Below are 8,924 nucleotides of genomic sequence, written 5' to 3' on the forward strand. Positions count from 1 at the left end.
TAAGCAGAATATACTATTCCCCCACCAAGCACCCTGTCCTGCATACCTTCACCTCCCCCACATGGCAATAAAACCCAGTTTACTCTTAACAGCCCTTTGTCTATCGCCATTTTAGTCCTCACATTTATGAAAGGATAAAACAGAGAAATCAATATAAAACACAAACACAGGTATTGTTTGAACAGTATTCACTTAACTGCTACTATTGATAATTACCAGAGAAACTCAAAGGGACCTCTTTTAATATCTGGAAATTGCAACAAGACTTTCTGCCATTTTAAATGTAACACCCTTCTTCGGTACAATATCTCACATCAATTTCCACATGGTCCTCCTCCGCTTTCTCATTCTACATTCGTCCGGACCTCAGTGCCGTGCTGGCTATCCAAAGGTCTCTCCAACCTTAACAATTGGTACGTATGCATATAACTGGTGGTGGTTCTTAGCATGTCAGCACGTATATTCGCCTCGCGGCTCATGTTTATTCTTGCCATGTCTAACCCTGTATGTCCAGGTCGTAAACCTTCGGGTCTGTATAAATGTGTCCCTGCTAAGTCAGGTTGCCCCGCACGTTCTGGAAGCCCTGCACGTTCAGGGCGCCCCGCACGTCTGGGATGCCCTGTATGTCCGTGAAGCCCTGTATGTCCAGGACACCCTGTATGTCCAGGACGCCCTGTATGTCCAGGATGCCCCGTACGTCCGGGAAGCCCCGTATGTCCGGGACGCCCTGTATGTCCAGGATGCCCTGTATGTCCAGGATGCCCCGTACGTCCGGGAAGCCCTGTATGTCCGGGACGCCCTGTATGTCCGGGATGCCCCGTACGTCCGGGAAGCCCTGTATGCCCGGGACGCCCTGTATGTCCAGGATGCCCTGTACGTCCAGGAAGCCCTGTACGTCCAGGAAGCCCTGTATGTCCAGGAAGGATGCCTGGGAGGCATCAGTACGTCTAAATTCCCACATGTATTAACCTCTCATTTTCATCCATAGATTTCCACTGCATCCCACAAGGTAAGATTTATTCACGTTCAGTACTTCATACTTCACTTCTTTTGGGGGTAGTGTGAGAAAAAGTTTTTAGAGAGTACTTGTCCATGGACAAGTGAGTTTGGCAATTTACTTGTCCAAATACATTTTTCACTTGTCCAGAATGGACAAAAATTGGGACCACTGGAATCTTCTTCTTCGCCATCGTATTTTACATTTTCCCACGGTTTTTACGACACCGCTAACGTAAGTGAGCGGTACAATTTTACTGCATCACACATAGGGTTGGGTATCGTTTGGATTTTAACGATTCCGGTTATGTTTTTCGATTCCGGTTATTTTCGGTTCTCGATTCCGGTTCTTTGAGAGGGTAAAAATAAGTCCCATGACAAACTCGGAGAAAAATATATTTATGAAAACATTAAGTCAAATCTGTATTCCTATTTACAAATCACTTCATACTGTTGAATTTCGTTATGGTTATTGAATAAAATTATATAAAAATAATCTCTGCATTGTTTAGTTAGTTCTAAGTGGTGCAGTTTGAGAATGTACAATTGGCCCAGTCTCCTCTGATGTTACACTGCAACCTGCCTGTGAGACACAGTTCAACCACACATGTCCAACACATAGGACATAACCTAATAATAATAATACATTATATTTATAGCCTATAGGCCTAGCGCTTTTCTACAACTCAAAGATGCTTGCACGCTTATACATGTCCTGCAATACAGATGCTGCAGCTGCCCAGCTGCTCACTGTTTCTAAAAGTAAATAAATAGTATTTTCATTTCAATAATGTACTTTCTATACCCTGCTTCATAAACAATACTGACATCCCTGTGCTCCTCCGAGTCTGGGGGTCCGGGGATGTGAGGACAGCGCGAGGACAGACAGGGAGGCTGCTTCATAAAGGAAATGGCGGTCAATATTAACAACACAGGAGCTAAAACGCTTAATAACCTTCAACAATGGCGGACACGGACAATTTGCGAATGACTTCTGCCTTTTGTAAACTGAATGTATCAATAATTTGTCAATAAATGAGGGCGAAAAACGTCACTTGTCCGCCGGACAAGTCAATTGAAAGATCTACTTGTCCGATATCGTAAATAACACGTCCCGGACGGTGGGACGTGTACTTTTTCGCATCGGAAACGGTTCTTTCCCTTCCCGAATGATGTCCTACAAAACCTGGGCCTAATCGCCAAAACACCATTTCATTCACTTGTTATAAACTGTCATCATTATGTTTCATGTATATAATCAGACCGATAATAAACATGTATTCCATACATCACGTCTCTCCTGATTGAACTGTGGCGACAACAACTTAACTTAAAATGAGGGCAGCACTGTTTTCTGTAACTGTGAAGTCTGTTCACATTTTCTTTTCCATTAACCCGTCTTTAAACACTGCCAGAGCCCATACAGTGTTCCTGTTAGTGTTTACTTCCTGTCTGCCTTATTCTTCTGCTGATTTATCTGACGTCCAACACTCTGGCGTTTAACCTCTTTCCCTCTCTTGCGCCTTTTTCCTTTCTTTAATGGGGACCGTAAAGCCATCATGAATCCAAAGTATATATTTTCTTTTAAACGTATGTTTTGGTTTGTTCGTCTTTTGAAAACATTTTGAAGTAAACACGTAAAACGTACCCAATTGTACAGAGTAAACTCTGTGAAAACGAATACACTTTAGTCTAGCTGTGTAAATAGACCTTGAAACTCTTTTTGTGTTAAAAAAGGCTCATTTGAGTAGTCACTGATAAACATATAAAAGCTATTGTCAGGGGTATTTGGATTGCACTGAAGCAATGCGATTAGCTCGTAAACTGCTCTTAATGGTCGGCTTGATTACTTTGAATTGTTTCTACATAGGCCTAAACTCTACCCTTCTTCTTTATTCCCCATAATGTCGTGAAATAAACTCCCCAGTGGACACATAAAGTCCTAATATTGACTCTTGGGTGCAAGCTTGATCCTAGACCCCGGTTTTGTGTACATTTCAGTTTAATTGCCCAGAGTAATGTTTCTGACCTCTGTCTTTACTGAAACGTCAAATGCTGCACTGTGGATACATCTCATAGCAGTATAGCAATAATGATACACACAGTCAGACTGAAATACAGTTCACTATTAACATTTCTGCGGAATTCAGTCTTATCTTTGATAGATTTGTGTAGCAGAAGAGATCAAAGGCGGGAGGAGACAAAAGATAAAAGAAGATAAAAGACAAGCTGGAGGACAGATATCCCGGAGACTGTCACTGTGTCACCTCGAATATCATGTCAACCTGAAATGAATGAACGACTCAACACAATGCATTTTCAGCACTTGCCCTATAGTATGAATTGTTATGCAGGTTCCTGATGGTATTTGAAAATGTCAGGCCACGCCACCATATCTCCTCTGATATGTGTTCTGTTTCCTATCATCATGACCAGAGGGCGATTCAGAGGGAGGACTTTTAATATCCTGCCTGTGAGTTATTCTCCCCATATTGTACCCTGTTCTGTTTTTCAGAGGATGATGCGCCATTCCTCAAACCAGAGATTACTCAGCTGTGTGTTTAAATGACTCACCTCCCTCTGGTTGTATTGAACCTTGTTGTTGCCAAAAAGCACAGGTAGGGCAACATGACCCCAGCTGCCTGCAGGATCCTAATGTTGGTAAAACGAGAATTCAATTGAATTGATGCTGTGACCCCAAGCTGTATCAAGTGTTTTCATATCAAAGTGAACCATATTAAAGGAGTATTTCAACTCAATCTACAACAACAACAACCTACATGGTAAAGTCTATTTCTGAATACTACTTCCTGTGTAGATCACTAATTTATAAATGATAATTACTGACTTTTTATTTTATTTTGAAAGTAAACAAATATAAGTTCAGGACAAATGTTAGATAATATTGCATAGCTGCAATACCAAATTAAACATTGTGGCCTTCAATACAAAAGGTTAAAAGTAAAAATTAACTTATTGCAGCAGTAAACAAAATAGATTTATTAGATACGTATAAATGGTCTAAATATTTTTTTCCATTTATAGAGCTTTTCCAGTCATTGCTACCTGCTCAGGGAACGTAGCCATGCCATCGGGAGCAAATTGGGGTTCAGTATCTTAAGGAACACATATACATGTGGAGTCAAACATCAAATTGTGTTTATTTAGCCCAAAATCACACATTTCTATCAATGGGCTTCAGATGTTATATAAAAATAGCCTCCACAAATCCACTGAATCTGGTATAATTTATGAATCTCTGCTGGTTATACTAGATATTCACCCCATCCACATTCTTGTTGATTGTGGGACAGAGGAATATTCATTCAAAACCTGCTGATATTTGGTTCTATCTTTAAACTCATCAGGAGACAATCTTATGCTGTCTTTAGCTAAAAACTCCCTCCTGGGACCATTTAGTTCTGCAGTCTGGGTTGTTCTGCAAGTATGGTTAAAGGAGACCTATCATATTTGAATAATATATTGTAGGGCCATACCTATAAGGTATATTTATATGTTTTTTTTTTCAAAATACCAAACAGATCATGCATTTTAGCCATGCCTCATTTTGCTCTATTTTGCTCTCCTCCACCCTGTCTTTGCATGCGCTGCAGCTGACCACGCCCCTCTGCAAAGGAGGGGGCCGAGTTACGAGCGTCATGTTACCATGCTGTTACCATGCCAGGGCAACCTCTCATTCCCCTGATTGGTGGAGAGTTGGCCATATAGGCGGAGCTCCTCGTCACTGACATCAGACTATTTTTAAATCTGTATCAGTCTGTATCAGATCCGTTGCAGCCCCGTTTTTAGAGATTTGGGTATGGAGGAAAAGAGAGAGGGTTGTGTTTTCTGACACTTGGTGAGTTCCCTGATGCACCGGGGACACATATTCATGTATAAAAGACGTACACAAGTGCATTTTGCATGATAGGTCCCCTTTAATTTAAGATTGAGGTACAGCCCTTTGATTGTTCATAAGATATTCTAGTACCAGTTCATACTTTCACATGTCAAACACATGCTCCCATTCTCTTCAACTTAATTTTCTGTTTAAACCACATGTATGTCTTTTCTTATCTCTGTAAATTATAAATGGTATGCTTATTATTTCTAATGTTAATGTTTTCTATATTAATTTTAGACCTCCTATTTGTCCAGTGCAGCTTCAGAATCCTTGGCCTGCCTACAAACAAAATAGAACTCCAACATCTTTAGGTGAACTAAATAACATATTTTAATAGCTCTGAAATTCTGATGAGCATCTGTGTTATTATTAAATCAAATCCTTGAAATCCTATTTAAAATCTAAATATAATAATGAACTGCTCATGTTTCTGGTAAAGAAAGAAACACACTAATGTTATGGATTCAATAACAACTAAAATCATGATACTTTCAAAGTGAATGATTGCCTGGCAATACTGCTTCTACCTGTCAGTGCTTAGATATTATCAAGCTGAAAAAATGAATACAGAATTCCATCATACTGTCATCAAATGTATTTCTATTGTGAATTTAAATTGCCCTTGTGAAACTAGTCTTGTGTTCATTTATATCCCCATAATGACCTAAACCAGTGGTTCCCAAACTTTTTCTGTCAGGCTTTGGAGAAAAAAAAAAGTTGGGCCCCCCCAACACAAGTCCGGCTCAGTGGCGGCGCCAGAGATTTATTTTGGGGGTGCTGTGGGGTAGCTTGACGTTTCATAGAGGGTGCTCAAACATTTAAGGTTTCCCATTAATGTCCCGGGCGCTACAGTGGAATGTTCTACTGCAACACTCCCCACGCATAATACAATGTACCCGCGACTGTTACAATGAAGGGTCGATAATCAGCTCACGGCATATAGGTGTAAGCAGGGGTAAAGTGCTATTTTTATAGGTGGTGTGTGGACCTTACATAGGAGGGTCCGGGGGCAAGCTCCCCCGGGAAGATTTTTAAATATTGAAGTTAAAAGCATAAATCTGGTGCACTTTGAGAGCAAAATGAAGAGATCTATGGATACCTCTCTCAACACCCATTTGACAGAACTGTAAACAGATGTACTTTTTCTTTATGGATATTTTACAAATCATCCTTTTAAACTTTATTCTTTTTTTACTGTCACATACCTGTTTTTCATTTATTCTCTTATTTTTTTATAATGATCATATAAACGTGTGCCTCGGAAATAATTGTTTACATTAATGGTGACCAAAACGTTTGAGACCCACTGAGATAACACTGAGAGAGTCCTTTAGCTCACTGAGTCTCTCAGTCTGACAGGAGAGGACTCTCCTCCACTTTGTTGTTGAAAAAACTCCTTATATCTGTTAGCGTAGCTCGCTAGCACCAGAAGCTAACAACAACGATCTCCGATACCGGTGCGCTCTCTCTCGCTCACGCACTCACACAAAATGGCTCGTTTCACACACACACAGAGCCGAGCTTTAATGAAACACAGAGAGCCAGACGTAATAGTGCTGTACTGTATCATATTATTTTCTAATCAATCATTTTTCAAATTATGATTTTTTTTTTTTTTTAAATCTTTTTTTTTTTTTTTTAATAACCATTTTTCCTCCTGGTCTCTCCCGCCCCCCTGTCATTCCCCACACTTTGGGAACCACTGACCTAAACAATAAAGTCTATGGCTTTTACTTCTAATTATTTACCAGGCTAGAGACAGAATGTTGTCTAAATTAAATTCTGTCTCATTACATTACTATGTTTTAGCTTAACTTAACTTAACTGTAATATGTTCTTTCTACATTTCAAACCCCACTTACTCTAACATCTGTTCAAATCAAGCCGGTATCACGGCAAGACGTGAGCATGTGACGATTTACCATGCTGGGAGACGTGAAGATGTCACGATTTCGTCCCTTCAAACGTGACAGTTACACGGTATTGTTAACATGGCCCAACCAGTGGAGATATACCTGGAAATGCCAAGCAAATGCTACCCCAACGGTCGGTTGTTATTGTCAATATTAATATAATCATGATTTATTTTGTAATAGTCACACTCGATTACGCCGATTTTCTTATTGCCCCAGCTGGTCGACACCTCTTTTAGCAGAAACAAAGGCTACATTAATGTATTAAATCGATATTAATCCATGTGTGTGGATGTGGAATTAACGGACGTGACGTTGTGCGATTGCGTTTCCAGGCAACAGCTTCGGTTCATGTTAATTGACAAACTCTTCAACTAGAACCGTAGTTATATTTAAAAACATGTTAGAATGCCTCACGAAATACTTTAATGCAAATTTAAATTTAAATGTGAAGGAATGTGTGTATAACAAAATGTATACGTCATAAACAATACCAGAAACGGACGTGGGCAAGGCATGAGGCAAGGTCCTCAGCTCGGTGATTCAATGGTTTAGCCGCAATGCACGTTGGGAAATGGCGAAAACATTTTTTTTAAATAAAATGATACTTTATTCCGAGTGTGCTAGCTTTTCTCTTTGAAAGTCATCATATAAGGGCATTGTAATACACGGTTCGGCTGCATTAAATATTACATATCTGCCGTAGTTCTCTATTTATAGAGCCCTGATGAGAAGACTTCTAGACAAACAGGAAGAACTGCCGCCAAAACTGAAAACGTGACGTGGATCATAAATATATCAGCAATTAAACAACATCTTACATTTCTTTTCACACAATACGTCTCCTTGTCACTCTTCAACACTCTTCAACACTAATTCGGCTGACTTTTATATTTGATCCAATTGGTATCCAATTGTATTTACACCATAACGGTGCACAGCTGATAGAAAGGGACACCTAGTGGTTAAAGCACGTTATTGAATTTTATTATTTTATTATTTTTCATAAAAATGAAACCATCAATAGCATAAAACTGAATCAACTGTCATTAGTAAACCACTCAAATAAAAAGATCATAAGTGGTTTTGTTTTACATATATTTTAAGGATAATAATAGCAATGTAAAACGGTCTATGACACTTATAACACTGATTTGAAAAACATATAGAACAAATTAATTCACTGCCCTTAATAAAGTATTTAAATATACATTTCAGGTGTGCTGTTTTGTTTAGTAATGGCAATTAGTCTCTTGGCAACACGACCTTCCAATGAGCATTCGGCCGGCCTGTGGAAGTCCCTCCCTACTCTGGCACCATCATACGTAATTTGTTTTCGCTAACGTTTCTACAGAAAAAGTGGAATCTTCATAAGGCTTTTTCCTAGCTATGTGTGAGAGCGGAGCTCACCTAAAGCTCAAGGCCGGAGTGATGTCCTGTTTATGAATAACTCTTTGTATTCTTCCAGTGTCTGCACCTGACCTTGCTACTCTGTATTGCAGGCTAAAGACGTCTATTTATTCCAAAGTCTCAGCCACATAAAATGAGCACAATAAGCTTATAATGTAATAATAAGAATCAGTCTTTCTAATGTTATATAAAAATAGCCTCCACAACATTGTAATTGTAATGTTATGGTAAATTGTTCCTGCGATGCAAGAACACTTTCAGACTTGATTTGACAATAAAGTATTATATATCTTATTGTAAACCAGCCATATATAGACATATAGATAGCACTTTTTACTGTTGTGGGGGCTCCTCAGGGCCCCCACAACAGTAAAAAGTGCTATCTATATGTCAATACTCAAACAGCCTGTTGTAGTCAGGCAAGTTGTTGCTCAACAGTTTTAAAAGTGCATGGTCATCATGCCTATATCAGACAATGGCTCCTTTATTCCCACCTTCCACTGTTTTTCACTTTCTTACTGAAACTGTTGTTGATTTTTTGAAATTATTTGGAAGAGGGGAGTACTGGACTGTGTGATTCAACTTTTGGGAAGTGGAACTCTTCAGGGAATAGGGAGGAGGCTTCCGAGCTCCAACGGATTTGGGGGGGAGTGACTCCAGAGGGAGGGGTGGCGTTGGTTTGGAGTTATTAAAGCCAACCA

This window comes from Pseudochaenichthys georgianus, chromosome 13 (assembly GCF_902827115.2).
Source record: "Pseudochaenichthys georgianus chromosome 13, fPseGeo1.2, whole genome shotgun sequence".
In the NCBI taxonomy this organism is placed as follows: domain Eukaryota; kingdom Metazoa; phylum Chordata; class Actinopteri; order Perciformes; family Channichthyidae; genus Pseudochaenichthys; species Pseudochaenichthys georgianus.